This window comes from Peromyscus leucopus, chromosome 17 (genome assembly GCF_004664715.2).
Source record: "Peromyscus leucopus breed LL Stock chromosome 17, UCI_PerLeu_2.1, whole genome shotgun sequence".
In the NCBI taxonomy this organism is placed as follows: Eukaryota; Metazoa; Chordata; class Mammalia; order Rodentia; family Cricetidae; genus Peromyscus; species Peromyscus leucopus.
In genome coordinates, this window is record NC_051077.1 from 2,463,540 (window position 1) to 2,487,992 (window position 24,453).

Sequence of the window (24,453 nt, forward strand, 5' to 3'; positions counted from 1 at the left end):
TTGCCTGTGTTTATCGGAGAAGTAAGTGTTTCGGTGTTACGGCTTGCCTTTGGCCGGAAAGGAAAATTCTCTTCACTGAGCCGGCTGCGCTCAGGCCTGCTTGGCGTTAAGGAGGAGGCGGATTGAAAGGGCTTGTATCTCACAATCGGATGTGCATACTGTCCAGCTGGGGCCTTCATTTGTTCCACAGACTCATTTGACTTGTAATAAAATACTCTTCCATGAGCATATGAAACTCTGTTCATGAAAGACCCACCCAGCTTTAGAGGGCGCTGTCACAGCTAAGCAGGGCAGCCCTTCCTTCCGGGGCTGGCTCTGCAAGGTGTGAGCAGGCAGAGTCCCTGAGCTGGCCCTGCCTTAGCCCTTAGGAAGTTCAGGGCAGCCAGGCAGCCTCGGGTCTGAAAGTGGAGGAACAGGGGCAGCACCTGTTCCGCACAGACTTCGGGAAGGAGGGGCGGCCACAAGGCACCCGTTTGCTTGGCGAAGCTTCCTCTTCCATATATTTGGACTTCAACTAGCAACTCGTGTGTTTGTATTCATGTATTTGGGAAGAGTAGTTTTTTGTTTTTTGATTTTTTTTTTCTTAAAGCAATTTGTCTGGGCAGAGCCATGAAAACCCCTGAATTAATTAATGCAGCTTTTTGCGTGTTCGACAGTAGCATGTCCTTCTTCCCCTGAAAACACAAAAACTATACTGTGCTCTGTTTTAAAAGATGAGAAGCCAGCCAGCCCTGGCCCAGGGCTCCTGAGCAGGGTAATCAGGCCTGGAGCCCGGTCCGGGAGAGAATGAGTGATTAGTATTCAACTCTCCCCTGGAACGGTAAGGCCCCAGCCCCTCGCCGAGACGCTGCACTTCAAGGGCCGGCCTGCTCTGCGAGGAACGTTCTTTGTGTTGCTAATAAACAGCACAATGCCAGCCTGCTTTCGGGTACAATTTGGACAGAAATTGAGTTACAAAAAAGCAAGGTGGTTTCTTCCAGATGTGTGCGGGGGAGCATCTAGGTCAGACGGATCTCCAATCCACACTTTTATTTTGTATACGAGAAGAAAGGAAGACTCTAACTTATTTTAACTAAAAAAATCATTCTGATTTATACTGCGCTCTCTTCCAAACATCCTTCTTCGACAGCGATAATATTTAAGGTTTTGTGCACTTTTAACTTGTCACAAATGGAGAAAGGCAATTATCTACCGTATTTTCTGGAAAACGGTCTTTTAAAACTTCAGTGTTGGGGAAACTTAAAATGTAAAACACGGGTATGTTCTTCTGTAACAGAACTCAGTATTGTAAGTTTTCACACGCAGGTTCTTTACACTTCTCTTTTTCAAAAAAAAAAAAATCAGTTAATTTACATTTTTTTCTAATGCCAGAGGCAACTTCTCAGACTGACCTCTAAGAAGATCGAGCCACAAACTCTTTCCAGCCCAGTTTAAGTTGGAGCTGCCAAAGCTTCTCTCCGGTTTTGTGCTAGATGTTTTTGTAAAGAGGACCTGTCAGAATTTCATGCTCTGGGGTGTTCACTTGGTAGGAGAAAACATGTTTTAAAAGGCAGAGAAAGAAAACTGGAAAAATAAAGGTAAGCAGAAGGATCCACCATGCCTGATGAGTCTTTTATTAATCACACATGTTTCTCTCCTTTTCAAATATGTTTCTCTCCTTTTCAAATGCAAATGCAGGCATTGGCTGATTTATTCCTCACACACCTTCCTGCTTCCGAGAGAAAAGCAGCTAGCTTCTCACTGCTTCCCGTGACTAAGCCTTGAGATTTCACTGGAGTTGTTGAAAGCCAGTTAGTTTTAAGTCCTACCGAGAGAGACAGAGAGAGAGAGAGAGAGAGAGAGAGAGAGAGAGAGAGAGAGAGAGAGAGAGACCCAGATCCCACCATCAGGGGCTTCTAGCACCACCCCGAGAGACTCCCATGTTCATTATTCAGATGGATAACATAATTTAGGGGATCAGCTTTTGAAAATTTGTTTTATTTTATGCTTATCTGTGTGGGCAGAGCCTTTAAACACTGCAGTGGTTGCCCAGTTGCCCCAGAAAGTAGTCGAGGATGAAAACCTCGTGGGTCACAGAAGGGAATGGCCCTGACTGAAGGGGCCAGGCGAGAGAGGAGATGATTCAGCCCCGATCAACAGGAGTGAACCTTGACCAGGACTGCTTAATCATGCCCCTTCTCCCCCCCACCGCACCCCCCACCTCCCTCACCCCACCTCCCACCCCGCTGTAGTAGGACTGGGGGTCGCTGGACTATATGGTCCCTTCAAATAATTTTCTCCATCACTTGTCTCTTGAGTTGGTGAGGTGGGACAGGAGACGCAGACCAGCCTGTGGGGGCTCCTGGGAAGTCGGAGACTAGGAAACTAGGTAGAGGAGAAAATTCATGAAAGGCAGCCGCAGGGTACAGCCTTCTCCACCTGGGCTTCAAATGACAATGGAGCACCCTCGGGTAGGTTTCCAGGGAAGACTGGAAGCCTTTCCCCATCTGGGCTTCACGTAGGAAGACAGTCCGCAAGAAAAGCATGGCCAGCTGGGCGGTGGCGCACGCCTTTAATCCCAACACTGGGGAGGCAGAGCCAGGCGGATCTCTGTGAGTTCGAGGCCAGCCTGGTCTACAGAGTGAGTTCCAGGAAAGGTGCAAAGCTACACAGAGAAACCTTGTCTTGGAAAAAAAAAGAAAAAAGAAAAAGAAAAAGGAAAAAGGAAAGCGTGGACATGCTCACGGGCATCTGTCTTTTAATAAACTGCCTCTTTTCCTGTAACTCCCCATGTGTCCCTGTACAATTCATCACGTGGGGTCCACAGGAACCTGGGGACTCCAGTCTCTGCTGTTAATATTCTGATCCACCCCTTGAAATCCCACCCCTTGGTGCCACCCTCCATCCTGACATAAAAGCCTCTTTTAAGGAAAAACTCCGCCTTTCTCTCTCTCTCTCTCTCTCTCTCTCTCTCTCTCTCTCTCTCTCTCTCTCTCTCTCCTGCCTTTTCCTCCATGAGGTGTGCACCCCTTGACCTCTCTCTCTCTCTTCCTCTCTCTCTGTCTCTCTGTCTCTGTCTCTGTCTCTGTCTCTCTCTCTCTCTCTCTCTCTCTCTCTCTCTCTCTCTCTCTCTCCCCCTCTCCTGCCTTTTCCTCCATGAGGTATGTACCCCTTGACCTTTCTCTCTCTCTCTTCCTCTCTCTCTTCCTCTCTGTCTCTCTCTTATCTTTCTCTTCACCTCTCTATTATAATAAACTCTCCACATGGAGGCAGCATCTGGGTTGTGAATTACTGGCTGCTGCCGCTATCATGCCCACATGGTGTTCATCTGGCCAGCCCACCACTGCATCTGCCCAGGATGCCAGCAAGTTTTCCCTCACTTATGGGCTATCCTGGCCTGGCCAGCTGGGAGTTCCCCACATGTGCATAATTCATAACATCGACGTCCAGCATCGCCAGGCAGTCCTACTGCTTTCTCCTGCCTGCCGGCAGTCTGAGGCACTCTGGGATTCTGTACCACCCTCCATTTTTCCAGTTGGAGGACCGCAGGGGACTCTTCACCCTACCAGATGGGTAAGATTCCTCCCTTCCCTTCTGGTCATTGTCCCACAACTGAGGATTCATCTCATTTCGCTCACTGGTACCACATGTCTTTATGCTCTCCAATTACAGACAGGTTTGCCTCATTCACAAACTTCATGGTACAGGATAGACTGGTTTCAGATATAACTTCAGAGGTTCAAAGTTTTAATATTAATAATTGCAGCTTTGATAAACTGATAGAACATTGACTACAAAGAGTTCTCCAGGGAAAAGTTTTGCTACTGCATCAAGAAATCTGGTCTGATGAAAACTAACAATCTCCAGGGCCCATTTCTGACCCCACTTATTTTTTTTGCAGATTCATTGTTCCCTCCTGACCTGCAGAGAAACAGCAGATGCCATGGCTTCTGGACTCCTGATTTGGTGTGCCATTCCCCCCAAGCTCCTGAACACCACTGCTGCAGCCTGCCTCCTCAGCTCCTCAAGGAACGTTCCTGAGATCTTCTGCCCTGCGTGGCTCCCAGTTCCCCCGCCCCACTTCGCCCCTTGTCAGCATGAAGTAGCCTCCAGAATTCAGGGCCCTTGTTCCCCCACTTGCTCCCATAGCTCTTCTCTTTTTATCATAATCAAAACGGAGGAATGTTAATATTCTGATCCTCCCCTAGAAATCCCACCTCCTGGCTCTGCCCTGAATCCTGACATAAAAACCTCTTTTTAAGGAAAAACTCCTCCCCTTTCTCTCTGTCTGTCTGTCTGTCTGTCTGTCTGTCTGTCTCTCTCTCTCTCTCTCTCTCTCTCTCTCTCTCTTTCTCTCTCTCTCTCTTCTGCCTTTTCCTTCACGAGGTGTTCACCCCTTGACCTCTCTGTCTCTGCTTCCCTCTCTTTCTCTCCTCTCTCTCTCTTTCCTATCTTTCTCTTCATCTCTCTATTATAATAAACTCTCCACGTGGATGTAGTATCTGGGTTGTTAATTACTGCCACTATGCCCACATGGCGCACATCTGCCCAGCATGCCAGCAAGTTTTCCCTCATGCATGAGATACCCTGGCCTGGCCAGCTGGGGGTTCCCCACATGTACATAACTCATAACATCTGCTCCTCTGGATTCAAACCTACGCCTGTTAACGTTGGGCCTGGGGCTTTTGACAGAATGATGGTAAATGGGCAGAAAAATATTTTAACACACTCTGAGGAATGGCAAGGTTCAGTTAGTTTTGTTAAGCAGGTCATACTTAGAATTGTTTACACTCATGGAGGAGTGTGCCCGTGTGTACACGCCTGTGACCTAGGATCTGAGATGTCTCTGGGAAAGGCAGCCTGCACAACCCTGCCAAACTTCCTTCCATCTTCAGTCTCCACCGTTTCCCCAAGGGCATCTTCACCAGCAACCTCCTCTCACAGGCTGAACCGAGTCCCTCCCAAATTCATTTGCTGAGCTTCCAACCCAAGTAGTTCAAAGTATAGCTGCATTGTGAACAGCGTGTGGCAGATGTGGCTGCATTGTGAACAGCGTGTGGCAGATGTGGCTGGCTGGGATGTGGCCACAGTGGGGTGGAAGGTTCTGATCCAGCGTGACTGGGGTTCTTCTAGGAAGAGGGGAGCTGGAAAGACCCAGATGGTGATGAAGGCAGAGATGAGACCAACATACTTGAAAGCTGAGCATGGCAGCCATAGCCGGGAAGCTAGGAGACGGTTGGAAGGGTTTCCCTCAGATCCTTCCGTGGGAGCCAGCCCTGTCAATGCCTTGAGCTCGATTGGACAGTAAAGTGCCACACGAGAGTGGCTTCAGTGAAGTTATTGTCTCTCAGACCTGGGAGAACTCACGCACACACATGCAGTAAAGACTGATTCGCGTGTGAGAGCAGCACCCTAGAGCAGGCTGTATGACAACATACTTCTTCATACATAGCAGACAAAACACCTCTCTGTGGAGACTGATATTGCATTGAGCAAAACTTGCTCTATGTTACCTAAGAAAAGGTAAGTCAGATTGACCAAGGATGTGGGCTGGTTCCTTGTGTGCGACTATCTGAAGCAAAAACCAACGTAAGAGGCAAGCGTACCCTCATTTAACAGGCAAGAGTTGTTTTTTTTATCTTGTAAGCTTAATGGCTGTTTTAATCTCCACTTTGCAGCCTTCCCCTTATGCCAGCAACACTCACCCCACCTTGCCCCAAATCCTCTGTCTTAGCTACTGTTCTATGGCTATGAAGAGACATCGTGATCAAGGAAACTTATAAAAGGAAACATTTCATTGGCGGCTTGCTAATGAGGGTGAGTTCATGACCACCCTGGCAGGAAGCATGGCGGCAGCACCCAGGCATGGCACTGGAATCTATATCGTATGTAGAGAGTGTACATCTGATATGCAAGACGGAGGCAGAGAGAGAGAGAGAGAGAGAGAGAGAGAGAGAGAGAGAGAGAGAGAGAGATTGGACCTGGTGTGGGCTTTTGAAACCTCAAAACCCACCCCCAGTGACTCACTTCCTCTAACAAGGCCACACCTCCTAATCCTTCCCAAACAGTTCCACTAACTGGGGACCAAGCTTTCAGACACATGAGCCTATGGGAGCCAATGTCATTCCAGCCACCACATGCTCCCTGATTATTTTGGAAAGTCTTGGGCTTTGAGTCTAAAATGCCCCCCCCCCCAGCTCATTTCCTCAATGCCTGTTCCTAGGCTGGTTGCGTTGTTTGAGGAGACTGGAGACTTTGAAGGGTCTATGGACCTTAGCTCAGCTCCTCTCTGCTTTTCTGTTCTCTAAGACGCTGAGACAAGGAGCTCACACTGCATACTCCCAACACCTTCCTTACCTAGGGTGGAGTGACCTTCTGAAATCGCCAGCCAGACCGAACCTTACCGCAGGTTGTTTCTGTCTGGCGTTTTGGTCACCGCAGCACGGAAGTAACAAATACAGATTGTCATCTGCCGCACTGTTTCACCTACACTGTCATATGCTGTGTCTCTAGATGGGAATCCTCAGAAAGCCACCGCAGCTGTTTAACCATTTGAGCTGTGCTTTACGGCAGTGTCGTCTTAGCCAGGCATGGTGGCGCACACCTTTAATCCTAGCACTCTGAAAGCAGAGGCAGGAAGATCTCTGAGTTCGAGGCCAGCCTGTTCCACGACAGCCAGAGTCACACAGAGAAACACTGTCTCAAAACAACAGCAAAAATACATTTGTTCTTCAATTTGTCTCAGAATAGAGCCTATGGGTTTGCTGCAGTCAGTGACCAGGGGTTTTGTTTTCCAGACAAGATGTCACTATGTAGTCTAGCTCTCCCATACCCACTGTCCAAGCGCGACAGTGTGCACAGTCTCCCCGGCCTTCAAAAGACCTCACCTCAAAGTCACTCAGCAGAGATGCTTTGTGACTACAACCTGAGTGACATGGGCATTTGCTTTCTAGTTTTTGGAAATTTCTAAATTTTAGTTTCATTGTGTAATTATCCACAATATTTACAAAGCTCCAAAGTCAGAATCCTGACACTAGAGCCAGTGGTGGGTTTGGGAGAAGAACCTTAAGGTCATCACCTTGAAGGTGTGTGTGAGCTTACTGAACAGTTTCAGGTCAGGAGGAAAGACTCCTAGAAACTTCCCACCGTCCCAAGCCTGACTGTACAGCAAGGTAGTCCGAGGACAGCCCGATCCCTGTTTGACCCCTCGGTCCTATTTCCTCCTTCCTCTCTAAGTGACTATTTTAAAATTCATCTGTACTGTCTCAACCTGCTATTGTCATTTTTAACCCTACATTCACACACCTGTGGCATCCCCTTTTCTCCTCTGCAGACTGTGAGATGTTGTTCATGCCCCAGTAGGGACCATGCTGCTCAGTCCTCTGCCACGTCTGATGTGACTAAATCTAGTTTACCTGGACCTCCCCATGATGGGGATTCAGGCAGTTCAGTCTTTTCACTTTTGTTCTAATTGCTGTTTTTTTGTTTTGTTTTGTTTTGTTTTTTTTTTGCTATGACAGCCATACAGTCAGCAACCCATGGTGACAGCACTCAGTTCTTCCTAGCACATCTATGCACGGACTCAGAGAGATGCGGGTCTCCTAGTCACACCCACAAGGCCACACCTTGGCACATCTTTAGAGACCTCTTACCCAGCAGGTTTTCACCTGATGATTAGAATGCATCGTGATGTTAGCAAATACTTCTTTAACAGATGAATGTCAACACATGGGCAGGATCTGGTGGCCATACCTCAGTTCAGGCTGTGGCCAGTCCACTGTGCATGCACCAATGGCCCCTGTAGTCAGTCCCCTCTCAATCCTGATGTTGTAGTTAAGGTAGCCCCTGCCAGCTGCAAACGGGGACCATGTGCTACTTAGCATCCAGTTAGCAGGGGCTCTGGAAACCCTGTGGCCCTGTGCCGTGTGCTGCTTGGAGTAGCCTGAGCAACTAAGGAAGCCATCATTCTGTTCAAATGAGTTCTGGGGAATTTTGACACCTAAGCTTTGGGTTGGGTGAGTGCCCAGTGCTTAGAGAGTAATTCCCTTCTTTGGTGTAATTCGGAAGGCCGGGGCTGGTGATAACATCTTTGGCACTGTGGTTGCGTGATCTGTCCTCCCCCAGGGCTGCTCCATTCCTGGCACACGGTGTCCATTCCTGCCTACGGTGGAGAGAACTGAATCTAGGGAGGTCGAGGAGCAGGGCTTCTAACCAGATAGCTACTTCTGAAATCTCCGGCTCAGCGAGTCATACTTTGTGTGGAAATGATGCTGAGCTCAAGTTCAGGAATGAGGAGACGCTCCTTACCATCAGCCCCTTTCTTGTGGCACAAAGCTGTGTGGCTGTGGCAGGGGAGACCTGCAAGGCTTTCATTCTGCTGCCTGAAAAGGGTGACATTTCCCCACCGATAATTAGCACCTCGTCACAGGCGCTCTTCGGAAAGGTGCAGACACCTTCCTCAATAGCACTCGGGGTATGTGTCAATAGCATTGATTGGAGCACAATTTCAGATGAATGACGTGATCAGATGCCCCCACAAAACGCCCAGGTGCAGGGCACATCACCCTGCGTGGCCTTGTTTCCTTGGACCTGTTAATCTGGTGCGACACACACAGCTCGGGTTAGAACGGCTTCTACAGACAGGTTCTCAATCATGGCTCCTCCCCTGTGGTATATGCAGTCTGAGCTCTCCTCCCCTCATCAGCCCCCACCCCAGGAAGGAAAGAGATGGTCCCACCACCCACTCCACCAGCGGTCTGTGTGAGCCTGGGTGGAGGCTCTAGGGAATGGCCTGAAGGGGCAGGCTAGGGCTCCCGGCTCCCCGAAGGCCAGTCCCCACCCCATCACTAGATTCCTTTCCCACCCCAGGTGGGGATGAGATGTAAGACCCACTGAAGTGCTGGCGATCTTCACAGTTGCCTGCCCCATACCCACCTGTGTGGCCTTAATTAACTGAACCAAAAGCCTGCACCTGCATGTGATCACGGACGCACAGATCTAAGCACACTCTTTGGAGCATGGATGCATGGATCTAGGCATATGCTGAGCAGTGTCTAAACTGGGTGCATTGTGTTTTCTGAGAGTTAAATGGCTGCCACGCTCGGGGGTCCTTCTACACTTCATAAACAAGTTCCCGGACTCTTCTTTCTTAGTTGCAGGAGATAGATTGTGGGGGCCGGGGCACAATCCTGCCTTCTGCTGGAGCTTTTCTTCAGGGTTCCAGGTAAGGTCAGAGGAAGAGGACAGCAGCCACTGTAGGGCCACACATCTATCCTACCCTGAGAGGAGTGGCATGTGCTCCCTTTACAGACCAAAATGCAGAGGCACCAGACCCCCTTCCTGAGTGTCAGGGTCGGATAGTGTCCCCAATTTCACATGGGACCAAACCTTCACCCTCAGCCCGACATGCTGCTCCCAGCAACGCAGAGTGACTATCTACAAAGAGCAGGTTTCCCGGGTGCATGGGGGTCCGCAGAGCCGGGCTGTGGTAGTGGACAGACTCTCCGGACAGGATCAGTTCTCTAAAAGAGGCAGCCGCACCGACTCACCCAGCCAATCAACATGCAAGGCCTTTGAAATGGAAGCCCTTCCCGGAGGGACCACCAGTGGGACATCAGACCCTGGAGACCCAGATGGCTGCTAGCGAGGGAGAGACCTCAGTCAAACCCTGAGCTTCCTGATTTCCCCAGGAAGAGAGCTCTGAGAGGAGGACATCCAGGTCCAGAAGCAGGCGAGTCTAACAGCAGGGGTCCTGCTGCAAGGATGAGAGCAACCGAGACGCCCACCAACAGGGCTGTGGAACACAAGTAAGTGCCTTTAGGAAAAACTCTCGGCCTGTTTTCTAAAAGCTTACACAGCCCAGGCCGGCTTTAAATTCTCAACATAGCTAATTTTGGATCCCCTGCCTCTCCATCCCCCTTGTGCAGGGATTGTAGGTGTGCCCTGCCACACCTGGTTGATACAGTACTGGGCACTGAACCCAGGACTTTGTGCAAACCAGAAAACACTCCACCAACTAAACTACATCCTCGGCCTTGGTATCATTTGTTTTTAATTAAAAATCCTGGAAAATAAAAAGTAAGTGTGTGTGTGTGTGTGTGTCTACGCATTCTGAGGAAGGGCAAAGAAAAAGCGATGAACAGGAACCACAGGCCACTCACTGAATGTACCCTGCTGCTGCTGCTGCTAAAGTCTCCCTGACATCAGCTCTTCAGGTTCCATGCTATCAGCAAAAAAAACATCCCAGAAATCCCAGAGTGCTCCAAATCCTCCACCCTATGAGAAGCAAATCCAATCAGCTTTCCTCAGTCTAACTCTTGGGGACCTGGGGGATCCAGAGTGGGGTGTGGTAAGGTGGGGACTTATTTAAGGAAGAACAGCCACGGCATCAGAGCTGGTTTTGTCTGTCTGTGTGTTGGTGCCCTGTGGTTAGCCTCAGAGAGAGAGAGGCTAACCCGAGAGAGGACTGGCCTCAACGAATCTCTACCACGTCCATCAACAACCCAGAGTCATCCGAGGACACGTCATTCGTGAGGCAGACTGTGAGGACCGGTCTCTGTTCTGGAGTCTGGAATTGCCCGGTGTGAGACAGTTTCTGTTCCAGAAGCCTGCTGCCAACAGCCCACTCACCTGTGACGGGAGTACAGAACCTCTGACGACAACGTGCCCCTGTGTGTACCTGTGTTTGTGGTTTTGTGTGCATATCTGTGTGCACTGAGATGGTTGGCCATGTCCCCCAGAGGCTCATGGGTTTGGAGACTTTTTTTTTTTTTTTTTTTTTTTTTTTAGCTAGGGGCAGTGCTTTGAGGAGCTGTGGAACCTTCGTGTCTATAGCACAGCAAACGAGAGCAGGTTACTCGGGTTGGGCCTTGCCTGGGATAGCCCTCTCCACATCCTACCCACGAGTGAACAAGCCACACTGAACTGTTTCTGCTGTGGTACCCTCCCACCATGAAACTGTACACTAAAATCACCCCCTCTCCCTTCCTTAAGTGGCTTCTGTCCCAGTGATGGGGAAAGAACTACATGTGTTCATGTGTGTGTGGACATCATGTGTGGAGGTACACGTGTGTGCATAACTGTGTATACCTGCCTATGAACGGATGTGCACATGTTTATGTAATCCCGTGTGTATGTGCATAAGACTCCAAACTGTACAAGTGAATCAGGGGGATTATTCCTGAGCCACGGTGACACTGAATTGGAAGACAGCTCTATTTGAATGACACTTACTCTTCCAACCTTAGGGCCAGAGCTAAGGGATGGTGTTGATATAGTCCCAGCACTGCTAGAAATGCCCACTCACTGAACTGCCTGGGTCAACACAACGTTGTTCAAATCTTAGATGGTCTTATAATAAAAACCTGGAGTTGCCGGGCGTTGGTGGCGCACGCCTTTAATCCCAGCACTCGGGAGGCAGAGGCAGGCGGATCTCTGTGAGTTCGAGGCCAGCCTGGGCTACCAAGCGAGCTCCAGGAAAGGCGCAAAGCTACACAGAGAAACCCTGTCTCGAAAAACCAAAAAAAAAAAAAAAAAAAAAACCTGGAGTCAGATATCAAGGTGAAAGCTGAAAGATCAGAGAAGCAGAGCAGCCAGCTACTGCTTCTTACCTCTACAAAATCCTCAGCCTAAAGAGAGTGAGTTCCTGTTTCCTCACACTTTGTATAATTTTCTCTGCCCTGCCATCTTACTTCCTGGGATTAAAGGCATGTGTGCTTTCTAAGCAAAGGCATGAGATCTCAAGTGCTGGGGTTAAAGGTGTGTGCCACCACTGCCTGACCTCTATGTCTAATCTAGTGGCTGGCCCTGTCCTCTGGTCCTCAGGCAAGTTTATTAAGGTACACAATATATCACCACCTCACAAGCCAAGACAAATGTTCATGTCTGGCCACAATATATAAAACTTAATAATAGAGAATATTAAAACACCTTCTGATATGACTCATTTGGGCACGAGACAAACTCATTTTGGGAAGAGCCTGTAAAGGTGTCTATGAGGACACAAGGTTTCCAGAGGTGGGTGCTCGGTGCCCCCATGAGGCCAGAGGAAGAGAATTCGGAGTGTCTTCTGTATGGCTTCAGAGGGTCACCGCCATCCAAACCGGAAATGGTGACAAGGAGGGTGGGGAAAGGGAAGAAGAGAGGAGAGGACAGAGAAGAAGGGAGGTGCCACATCCCTGTGTCCCACGGAAGGACCAGGGAGGGTGAAGAGTGACGGCCGGTCCCTCAGCTCACCCCTGAGCATTGCTGAAGCAGCCAGCCCTGTTCGAGATGACCCGGACCTCAGCCAGGGTGGGGAGCCTGGCCAGGGCTGCAGGCCTCTCAGCAGAGGGGAAAGTCTTTGGGATGAAATCACCAGAAACCCCTCTTTCTCCTCCCTCCCCCATCACCCTCCTCAAGCACGCTTCTTGATTCTAACCTACGTGGAAACATGAGCTCAGAGGGAATCTTGCCAGGACAGATTTTTTTTTTTTAATTTTTAATTTTTGTTACAGTGAAATCTCACTGAACTCCTGAATCCGGACGGGATCTACCACTGGGGACCTGTGACCCCCAGGCACCGCGTTAGCACTCATAATCATCACCAGTAACTGTTACAACGGTTCCCAACCATTACCGTCGGGGAAGCACCGTTCATTTAACTAAACAGTCTAGAGTTTTTCATTTAACAAAACTGTCCAAGCATGAGCGGAAATGAAAAACAGAGAATACTAAATATACCCTTTAAATACAGGCGAGATTCTGTGACAAAGTTATTTCTCGGCTCAAAATCAAAATTTTAAGCAGTTTACCTCCTTTATGCCTTCCCAAGAGTTTTATGTAACAAACCTTTGGTGTCGTGACTAATAGCCTCTCTTGCCAAGGATTGCTCTCGTAAAACTGCTACTCAACCTTTGTGATCGCGGTACACTCCTTATTATGGGATGCATTATGCAGCAGCTCTGGCTCGGTGATGGGACGCGGCAACCCGCTGTGAGGCTGCCTATCAGCGCTTCTTTTAAGGCCCTCTCTCAATTGTCAGCAAAGTATTTTTTAAGGTTAAAAGGTGTAAAATTATTCTGAAATGCTTTTCTGACCTGTCGCCTATCACGGAAAAAAAAGCTATAGTTCATTTTTTTTTTTTTCAAAAATTGTATTTTTTGAAATGCAGTAATATTATAAGAATAAGCTTTATATGAGGAAAATAGTCTCCTGAAATGCTCATGGTATTTTTGCACCCTTCTTCCCCAAGGACTGAAATATTAATCATTGCTTGGAATGTTAATTTCGGATTCAATTTTCCTTATCGCAACTGTCCATTTCTGTGGTGGAATTAATATGAATGACCATTGCTCACTTTCTCTCTCTCTCTCTCTCTCTCTCTCTCTCTCTCTCTCTCTCTCTCTCTCTCTCTCTCTCACACACACACACACACACACACACACACACACACACACACACACACATTGCTTCATATTCCATAATGTCAAATTCACCACCATCGTGAGCTGTAACCTCATTATTCAGATGCATGGGGGGCCAGGCTGTTCTTCTCCACACTGCTGCACCTGCTTGCTGACTGAGCCCACACTGCAGTCGGTGGGAATGGCCCCGAAGGGGTGGACTGGCTCCCTTTATTAGCTGGCTTGGCCTGAGCAAGTCCTTTAAGGTCCGTAATCCGGCATTATCAGTCCCTGGTCCCAGCTCCCATTTCCTATAGTGTGTCTGTCCCTGCTCGCTCTCCCGAGCTGTGTGTGCCTCACGCACTCGTCAAGGAGATTCTGAAATCTGTTGCTGAGTCTCAAAGAGAACCAGGGTGTAGCAAGATTGTCCCCAGAAGACAGTGGTCTGCTTGGCCCTCCTGGAAGCAAAGTGCCGTTGCCCATGAGGACCAATGTGAGCCTGGTTTGGTGAGGATTCCTTGGCGTGGCACGGCGTAGTGTGTGCCAACCCCCCCCCCCCCCGCACTCACATCACTGGGCAGAACTGTGTTTTCTTTGTGCTTTTTTTTTTTTTTTTTTTTTGCATTTGCTCGCAACCGATGCAACCGATGCGGAGAGTGTTCCAGGGTGCTTGCCACCTCCCCCCTCCATCTTCCTCTGCCCCAGTGCCGCTGCTATTGGCTTAGCCCTCCCTAGGGTGGAATTCACACCCCTTTGGTGGTTAACTGTTAGGGCCAGCTTCGCCAAAGAGCAACAGGTCACCGCTCCCCGCAGGCAGCACACTGAACCGAGACGGCTTGCTGCACTAGCAAGGTACAGGAGGATGGCTGCACAGGATGGAAACTTCTGTGCAAAGGCGTGTTGCCTTCACCTCCACTCTGCTGTGCCCTCTCTGTCCTGTGTCCTCCGCTTTGGGTGTCCATCTTCTGCAGCTCTGATGTTCTCCCCATGACGCAGGGTGAGGCGGGTCAGATTCTGACTCCATGACAATCAGGGCTGGCCGGAAGTCCTGCTCAGGCTCAGGGTAGATGAGAGGAAATTCGGGGGATAAACACTGCCCTCTTGCTGGAGAATGCCATGGGTTCCATGTCACTGTGGCTCAGGGCCACAGCAGCCATGAATCTGAAGGAGCTGAGCTTATGAGCTCTGTCCGAGGCTTGGAGAAGAGTATAGGCTGTGTGCACAGTTGCCTGTACACGTCACAAGGACTTGTTGGGAGTGTGGACAGGATTCTGCCTTTTCTTGCCCCAGCTCTGCCCTATGTCACCTCTCCTGTGCCGGGTGAGGTTTGAACGGCTCAGCCAGGGTGATGCCACATTGGTGATCCACAGCATTTAGAGCCGCAGGTTGCTTCCACGGGAGCCTCATAAACCCCTTGAGGCACTGACAACAGATTAGGAGACGAGTGACATCAATTCAAGGAAGAATCGGGGTTCTTCACAGGACTGGAAACGTATCTCACCCCCAAATCTTCCAGCTTCTATCTCAGAGACCCCTGACAGAATGTCTCCTTTTGTACAATCGTTAGCAAATTTAGGGCATATACCAAAAGTTTGTAAAGCGAAAAGAATGTTTTCTAGACAGTAATTAAAAATAAATTCAGATCAACTGGAAAACCAAGAAGCGAGCTGTACTTCCATTCTCCCTGCAGAAAAGGATGTCAGTGGGAGAGGACTGGGGAGGGGGGGCGGCCCCAGGCGGGGGGGGGGGGGGGGGGGGACACGGGACCCTGGACAGCAAGAGGCTGTCGGTGATGATGCTGCTGCTGCTGCTGCTGCTGCTGCGGCTTCTTCCTCATTCCAGACCCGGTCACTCTGGGGCGGCCTTTGCTCCGCTGTCTGTGCTGACGTGGAGTCACTCTATTTCATGGCGGTCCCAGGAACACTGGTCACACTTCTGAAGAAAAAAATATTGACAACCATGCTGAGCATGGTGCTGCTTGCCTGGGATCCTAGGACTCTGAGGCAGGCGCAGGCAAACCTCATACTCGAGATGAGCCTGTGATAGTCAGCAAGAGCCGTGAGGAAGGACAGCTGGTCGTGTTCTGCCAGTGTGAGGAATGTTCTAGACGTTAACTATGCTGTAGTCTTCCGCTCTTTTCTCATAGAAGCTATGTTGACCTCTGTGAGCTGAAGACCTCCTGCTCATGCCAGCAGGCCCCGCGATTAGCACACATTCGCTACCTTCACTGAAGCATGTGTGAGCATGGATGTGTGTGTGTGTGTGTGTGTGTGCGCGCGCGCTTACTGCCAGTGTATATGTGTATGCATATGCATGTGTCTGTGACTATGTACACTCACATGTGCATGTGAGTGTGTGCCTGTTTGCATGCGTGTGTGTATGTCTGTGTATATAGACATGTGCCTGTGTCCATTCCTGTGTGCATGTGTGTGCCTGCGTGTACACACGCCTGCATTTATGTGTATGTCTGTGTGATTTTGTTTGCCTCATGCTCAAAGTGCACACTCATTTCCAAGCCTGTGACTTAGTCTCCTCACACCTGAGGTTGCTGCCTGTGGTTCTGACCTACCACAGTGGAGTTTAGGAATACACACAGATCCCACAAGGCTGGTCTCAGACCGCCTCACCACGTGACCCTCCATAATTCACTTATGAAGTGGGAACATACGATCCACCTCCCAGAATGGCTTTAACTCTTGGTGAGCGGACATGCCAGCCTTTTGCTGAGAGCTGGGATGGATGGGTAAAGACGATGAGGTGATGGGTTCTCCCTGAAGCTCAGACAAGAAGGAGACAATTGAGGCACCCTCAGATCTAGAGCTGAATATGTTTGTGACTGAGTGACACCATTAGGAACTTTAGGTCTAATTTCCTCCTTTGTAAATAGTGGTCAGTTTTGTTCCTGGTTGATGAGATGCCTCAGGGGGTGAGGAACTTACCTCACAGGCCTGATGACCTGGGTTTGAGCCCCAGATCCCACAAGAAGGTGGAAGGAGAGAACTGATTCCACAAAGATGGTCTTCTCTTTCTTTCTTTCTTTCTTTCTTTCTTTCTTTCTTTCTTTCTTTCTTCCTTCCTTCCTTCCTTCCTTCCTTCCTTCCTTTCTCTCTCTCTCTCTCTCTCTCTCTCTCTCTCTCTCTCTCTCTCTCTATCACACACACACACACACACACACACACACACACACACACACACACGCCTCCACCCCACCATGCACACGATAACAATAAATAAAGTAGTAGTTTAAAAGCGAGATTTGCTCCCAAGGGAGGTGTAGGACAGTGTAGCCAAGCTGTCATCAGAGATGTTTGGCAGAGGTGACCCAGCCGAGCTGGCTGTAGCACACACGTCAGCAGTGTGAACCTTGGGAACACAGTCCCATCAGCTAATCCACTGTATCAGGAAGAAAATGTTAAATTAAAAAGGCAGCTAACAAGCCGGGCGGTGGTGGCACATGCCTTTAATCCCAGCACTCTGGAGGCAGAGACAGGTGGATCTCTGTGAGTTCGAGGCCAGCCTGGACTACAGAGTGAGTTCCAGGACAGCCGGGGCTACACAGAGAAACCCTGTTTCAAAAGCCAAAAACCCAAACCAAAACAACCAACCAAACAAAGCCAGTGAATAAACACCGTGGCTGGTCCTGAGCTCTATGCCAGGACCGAAGCCTCAAAGCCAGCAGCCATGCAAGCTCCAGCCTGCAGATTCCCACAGCTAGTGAGATCAGACTTCACAGGAGGCCCTAACCAATTGGACTTCTAATTTATTTTTAAAGCAGGGCTTTGCTATATAGTCCAGACTGGCCTTGAACTCACAGCAATTCCCCTGTCTCAGACTCCCAAGAGCTGGGATTATAGGTCTGTGCCACCACACCTGGCTCCTCTTAAGTGCTTTTGGAAGAAACTTGGGTCCCTGTGACAACCTCTTGAAACGGAACTTCAACAGTTATGATCAGAGGTGCCCTTGGAGGACCAGCTAAGATTTTTATTGTTTCACCCCTACAGAGTGGACAAAACTCCACTTTGTTTTCCATAAGAGAAGCAACCTTAGTCTAGTTGCGTGAGGTCCTTCCAGGACCCATGGGATGAAATGTGTCAGGACAGGGTTATATCGCAGCCAGGACATCTCCCTGCCCCATGGGTAGAACACACCATGAGTGGCCTGTGTGGGGATGTGATATGTTGGTGACAGGCGTCCGGCTCCAGGGTCTCTGATTCTGAACCACTCCCTACCCTCACCACAAGCTAACAACTTCCTAGATGTCTTACCCTCCAAAATAACCGAATGCGCCATGACAGATGAAGAGGGGATTCTGGAGGGATTGCTAACAAGGGCTGGAGCCAGTCACATCACAGATCAGTCATCGGTACCTGTCACTCAGGTAGGGCCAGCTGGAGCCCTATTCCTAAACCAGGCTTTGGTCACGCCCTGGCCACACCCTTCCTGTGACAGAGCCTGAGGGCTGCGCTGAAACAGTAACTACCTCCACGAGAAAAGACCCCGACTTGGCCTCAGTGAGACGTTTCCGGAATTACTAATGTAAATGCTTGTATTGCTCTTTTGTGAACACTTTCCAGCCATGAGCTATGCACAAGCCCAGCCAATGGCACCTCCACGTGTTGTCCTTGTCCTTTCAGGCCCAGAGTCACTCGAGGCCGAGAGACACCTGAAGCATGCACATGCAGCAATGCTAGCTGAGTCCCGAAACCAGCTTTACTTTCTGCCCCGTGGGGTTCCTTGTGCTTGAACCAGCCTCTCGTGACAGCAACATCACCCATAATGTTGCTGTTGCCTGTTCTGTCAGAAGCGATCAAGCCAAGACTCCCTGAGTATGGTTGCAAGGGAAGGTTAAAGATGTCGCACAGGAAATGCTTCCATGCAGAAAGCAGGAGGAAGCGGCTTGGCCTTTGACAGGAGGTAAATGTCTTCAAGAAAGACAGGCAAAGGGCCGCACTGTCATGGCCTCCAAAAGCCCAGCGCTGTCTGAGCCTTGAGGCCACAGTGTAGATCTGCCTATGGAAGGACTGGACATGGCAGAGGGTTTCCACCATTGTTTCATGGGGAGCGGCTGTCCACTGATAGCCAAACCCTCAGGTCTCATCCGTTATACCTCTCAAGTGTGGGTTTCATACAGAGAATGACTCCATCCCTGACAAAGTGGCACTCCTCACATTATCTGAGAATTATCAGTGCTGAGGATAATCTCAATCAGCCCTTTAAAGACAGAGGCTCAAACTTTATGGTGAGCTGTGAAAGCACATTGTTTAAGACTCTCAGCTCGGTAAAAGGAAATGTAATTTTATAAGACTGACTTTAATAAGACATAAAAATGTACCTATCAATGAGTTCTTGGCTGAAACATCAATTAAATATATATACATATACATATATATATATATACACACATCTTGCATGTGAACTTTTTTCTAACAAAGTTAAGAAGCAGCTATGTACACTGCCTGGCTATCTTATTTGCAAATGATTTCTGGAAGCATCTTTGACTTCAAAGGCCATGCTGTCTTACATTACTTGCTTGTTAACCGTGCGCTTCACATTGCCCTTGCGCCTAGTGAACAAGCAATAACATCATCGTCCAGTGGGGGAGCATCTGGGTACCATGCACACAAGCAGTCAGTCTATTACTAGTAAATAGTTCTGTGCGTGACAACAGTGACTTCCCTATGCAACCCTGAAGTTACAAGGACTTGAGTTAATTGATGCTCCATAATAAGAAAGATTACAACCAGGATTGGGAGGACCCCCTCATTCAGGGCACAGGAAAAGGCACAGGAGGGGCTTCCTTATAGAACCCCGAACACAGGATAGGCACAGCTGCCTCAAAGACACTCACTTGGTGAGGGAATCAGGCACTCTGGTCAGTGACTGTCCTATGGGCTTAGCCTCTCTCAGTTCTTCCCCAAATTACCAACTCACAAATTCTTCAGTACGTGTATCTCACAAGGCTCCCGGTAGAACCCCCCCCCCATCCCACCCCGACTCCCGCTAGCTCACTGTTCTTGATGTCTGGCAAAGCTACTCTAGAAACATCACCTTCGTTTTGACAGTGAGTCTTCGTAACTACAAGCATCCACTGGCCCGTGGAGCCTTTCCCGCTGTGTTTTATTTACAGTGGTGTTTCTTGGGTCTTGGAGGCTGTTCTATTAAGTCAGGCTAGGTCATGTTGTCATAGCCACTGCACAGGAGCACTCAGTGACGTGAAACTCAGAGGTCCCCTTTCCTTCGCTATACACCCCATCATGATGGTTGCCGTGGTTGTCAACACGACAGGAATAAGGATCTTCACGGCACTCGTGAGGCAAACCTTTGGGGGGGTGTAAGGGTATTTCCAGGGAAGAATAGCTGAAAGGAGCCCTGCCCTGAGTGTAGACAACACCATCCCACAGGTTAGGGTCCCCAGTTAAATAAAAAGGAAGATGAGGGCCAACATCCCCCTTCCTCCAAGCCAAAGGTGGGCAGTTCCCGGACCACATGTTTAAAAGCTTACCTAGCTGTCACTCAGTTGGCCTTCTAAGACAAACCTACCAAGTCCTACCCAGTCACCTTCTGACCTTCCTGGAGGGGGGGGGCTGCTGCTCCTTCATGTTCTGGCCTGTGCTCCCCACACTGACATGTCTGCTGGAGATACAGGGGAATTAATCCCTCCACCTGTTTCAGGAAACTCTCGGTCCGCTCTAAGGCGCCACTGACTGAGGACTCCTAGTCCTTTCCCTCCACACTGGTCTACACCCTTCACTGGCATGGCTGGGAGGCTGAGCTCCAAACTGTCGCTGCGGTTCAAAGCATTTTCAAGTTTACTTCTTGCTCGTTGGAGTGGAGAAGCAACCGTCTTTTCTAGTCTGACAAGTGCCTGGATTTGGTGGCTTGCTTCTATTCCTTGATTCGCACTTGCAAATTAGCCGGTGATTTTTCTGGGCTCTGTTCTTCCTCGGGCTGCTTTGGCAGACACAGACAATGCCCACTGTGGAGGCCGGATCAGTTTTCTCCAAAGGAAAGGTGGACACTGTAATTCTCCACGTCTGTCCGTGTGGTCTATTTGAGGAACACTGTCTTGAGACGAACTCTAGTTAAAATGAGCTCATTGTGGGGGAGTGGTCCTAAAACCCCACCATGGCAGTCCTTGTTAGCAGGGACTCAGAGACACCGAGGGGGGAGAGGTCACAGGAAGACACAGATAGTCACAGGGAAACAGCATGAGAAGATGAGGCAGACGCAGGAGGCCTGAGGCCACCAACCAAGTGATGGCAACAGTTACTGAGAGCTAACAGGGGCGAGGGAGGAAGTCCCCAGCCAGTTTTGCCGCCCACACATGAGCTTTGGTCCTCTGGCCTTCAAAACCCTCAGCGGGCAAACTCTTAAACTGTTGTTGCTTCAAGTGACAGTTACGGTAATTGTGTTATGGCCGCCCCCAGTACAAATGTCTTGCTGGGCACTTGTTCCTCTGTAGACACATGGCAGTCACAACCTAATTTCCCAGTTGCGCCGGTTGGGTTCTCTGTCAGCTTGGCACACAATGTCGTCATCTATCTCCGAGAAGGGAACCTCGCTTGTGAAAAACGCCTCCAAAAGATTGGGCTGTCGGCAAGTCTGTAGAGCATTTCCTTAATTAGTGATTGAAAAGGGACGGCCCAGCCTACTGTGGATGTTGCCATCCCTGGGCTGGTGGTCCTGTGGTCTATGAAAAAGCAGGCTGAGCAAGCCGTGAGGAGCAAGCCAGTAAGCAGCACCCTCCCATGGCCTCTGCATCAGATCCAGTCTCCAGGTTCCTGCTTTGAGTTCCTGTCCTGACCTCCTTCAGTAATGAACAATAACATGGAAGTGTAAGCCTTCCCTCCCCAAGCTGCTTTGGTCATGGTCTTTTATCACAGCAACGATAACCCTAATTAAGACACCAGCAATGGGCCGGGCGTTGGTGGCGCACACCTTTAATCCCAGCACTCGGGAGGCAGAGGCAGGCGGATCTCTGTGAGTTCGAGGCCAGCCTGGGCTACCAAGTGAGCTCCAGGAAAGGCACAAAGCTACACAGAGAAACCCTGTCTTGAAAAACCAAAAAAAAAAAAAAAAGACACCAGCAATGGAAGAAGATCTATTTCTGGAGCTTTATCTAGTATAACATGAAGATCCATGCTTCTTCAGCCTCAGTAACTTCTTCCTTTCTTCCCACTGACTGACTGCTGAGATAATGTCAAATAGCTTAGGGTCCATTTTGAACTGTAGCACCCCACTTCTGGTACCAATTTCTAGGCTAGTCAGGATAAGCATATATTTTGCTGCAGTAACAAACAATTCCCAGACATCAGAGTTCTTAAAACAAACAAGATTACCCTTCATTCCTTCTGTGAAGGGAGAGAGGTGGATGCTGCTGACTCTGCCACTGGGGTCTGGCCAGTGAGCAGCTGGTGTGTAGGCATCCCAGTGGTGGCTGAGAACCGCACCTGCATGTCCCCTGTACACTAGAAGCTTCTGATAGCCTGACTGCACCTGGGTTCAGGGATGGACGTGCACCACCCTCCTGTGTGCCTGAGAAACCAACTGTGACCAGCTGGTGAATATCATAGTTGCTACACAAATTCACCATTTAAAAGACAAAACAAAACAAGACCTCTTAAGCATTTATTCATTTAATTTATTTATTTATTATGTACACAGTGTTCTGCCTGCAGGGCAGAAGAGGGCACCAGATCTCATTACAGAGGATTGTGAGCCACCATGTGGTTGCTGGGAATTGAACTCAGGACCTCTGGAAGAGCAGCCGGTGCTCTTAACCTCTGAGCCATCTCTCCAGCCCTTGTTTTTTATTTGTTTGTTTGTTTGTTTGTTTGTTTGTTTGTTTGGTGTGTGTGTGTGTGTGTGTGTGTGTGTGTGTGTGTGTGTGTGTGTGTAAGTCAGTGGATGACTTGCTGAAGTCAAATTCCTCCTTCTACCACGGGAGTCTCAGGATCAAACTCCTAGCAGGAAATATCTTTACCTACTGAGCCATGTTGGAAGCCCACAAATTCGTTATTTTGCTGTGTTGTTTTAAAAGGTATCTTGAAAATGACACTTAAAAGTTTCATGAGTTTTAATTTTATTATTTTATATGCATTGGTGTTTTGCCTGAATGTCTGTCTGTATGAGGGTATTGGGTCCCCTAGAACTGGAGTAACAGACAGTTATGAGCCACCATGTGGGTGCTGGGAATTGAACTCAGGTCCTCTGGAAGAACAGCCAGTGCTCTTAACTGCTGGGCCATCTCTGCAGCCCCAAAATGACACTTTTTTTTTTTTTTTTTTTTTTTTTTTTGTCAGAGCTGAGGACCGAACCCAGGGCCTTGCACTTGCTAGGCAAGCGCTCTACCACTGAGCTAAATCCCCAACCCCTGACACTTTTTTTTAACCAATAGGAATATTATTGTCTTTTGCTCTATGACCCTGATTCTCCATTATTAAATATAAATAGTTGTACATTTTGCTAATTTTCTAGCTGGGGGTGTTGGCATAAGCCTTTAATCCCAGCACTCAGCAGGCAGAGGCAGGAGGATCTCTGTGACTTTGAGCCAGTCTAGTTGACACAGTGAGTTTCAGGCTAGGCAAGAGCTCCATAGTGAGACCTTGTCTCAAAAACAAACAATCATAATAATCTTTTCATTTTTCATCGCTTTCCTTAACCATCAGTCTACACTAAGCAAACAGAGCCCAGGTTGGTGGCTTCTGTCATTCCCACTTATCCCTACATTTATTGAGAAGGGCAATTACTGAAGGCTTTGGTATAGGCCCCAACCGAGACCTCTCCGATCCAGCTAGTCTGTCTGGCCAGTGAGTTCCAGAAACTGTCCTGTCTCTGACTCCCCAGTTCTGAGACTGTAGACCTGGGACGGCACAGCACCTAGCTTCTTTACACGGATGCCAGGGATCCAGACTCAGGTCCAAATGCTTGTGCAGCAGGCATTCACTGACTGAGCAGCTACCCATCGCGTTGTTGATTTTTTTTCTGGTTGTTTGTTTGTTTGTTTAGAGACGGCCTCATGGTGTAACTTCCCGCCGTCCTCTTGCCTCAGCTTCCCAGGAGCTCACAGTACAAGTCTACACCATCATGACCAGTTTACACAGTCTTTTTTTTTTTTTTTAAAAGATTTATTTATTTATTATGTATACAGTGTTCTGTCTGTATATACACCTGCAGGTCAGAAGAGGGCACCAGATCTCATTATGGATGGTTGTGAGCCACCATGTGGTTGCTGGGAATTGAACTCATGACCTCTGGAAGAACAGCCAGTGCTCTTAACCTCTGAGCCATCTCTCCAGCCCCAGTCTTTTTTCTTTTTTTTAAGTGATCAAGTATCATCTTGGTATTTTCATTTTTATGTAACTAATAATGTTAGCTGCTGATAAGAATTCCAATAGCGTTTTAATGTTTGATATGAAAAATCACATGTGGTAATTTTATTTAATTGCCTTGACCTCAAAATATCATATCTTTTTAAAAACAGATTTGAACTCTATCACTGAAATGAACTGTATAAAAGATTCTGAAACAAAGCGGTGGTGGTACACAAAGTTTTGCTAATTTGTTGCTTCTTGTCTTTTTTTTTTTTTTTTTTTGGTGGGGAGAGAGTTTGAGACAAGATCTTTTGTTTTGGTTTGGTTTGGTTTGGTTTGGTTTGGTTTTTTGAGATAGGGTTTCTCTGTGTAGTTTTGTGCTTTGTAGATCAGGCTGGCCTTGAACTCACAGAGATCCACCTGCCTCTGCCTCCTGAGTGCTGGGATTAAAGGCGAGCGTCACCACCGCCTGGAGAGACAAGATCTGATCACAGATTGGCCTCCGACGACTAGCTATGTGACCAAGGGTGACCTTTCACTCAAAAGCCTCCCACCTTTACCTCCCAAGTCCCAAGATTACAGGCATGAGCCACCACACCAGTCCAGGCACTGAAAAAAACAAAGTATCAAATACAAAACACAAGTGGATTTCCAACCTAGGAGCAAGAAAAAGTTCACCTTCCATAGCGTGTGAAACAATCCATGGCAGCTTCCTCAGAATGTGTGCGCTTTCTTCTGTTAGAAATGAAGTTGGTCTTTGACACTGAATTCCTCTTATC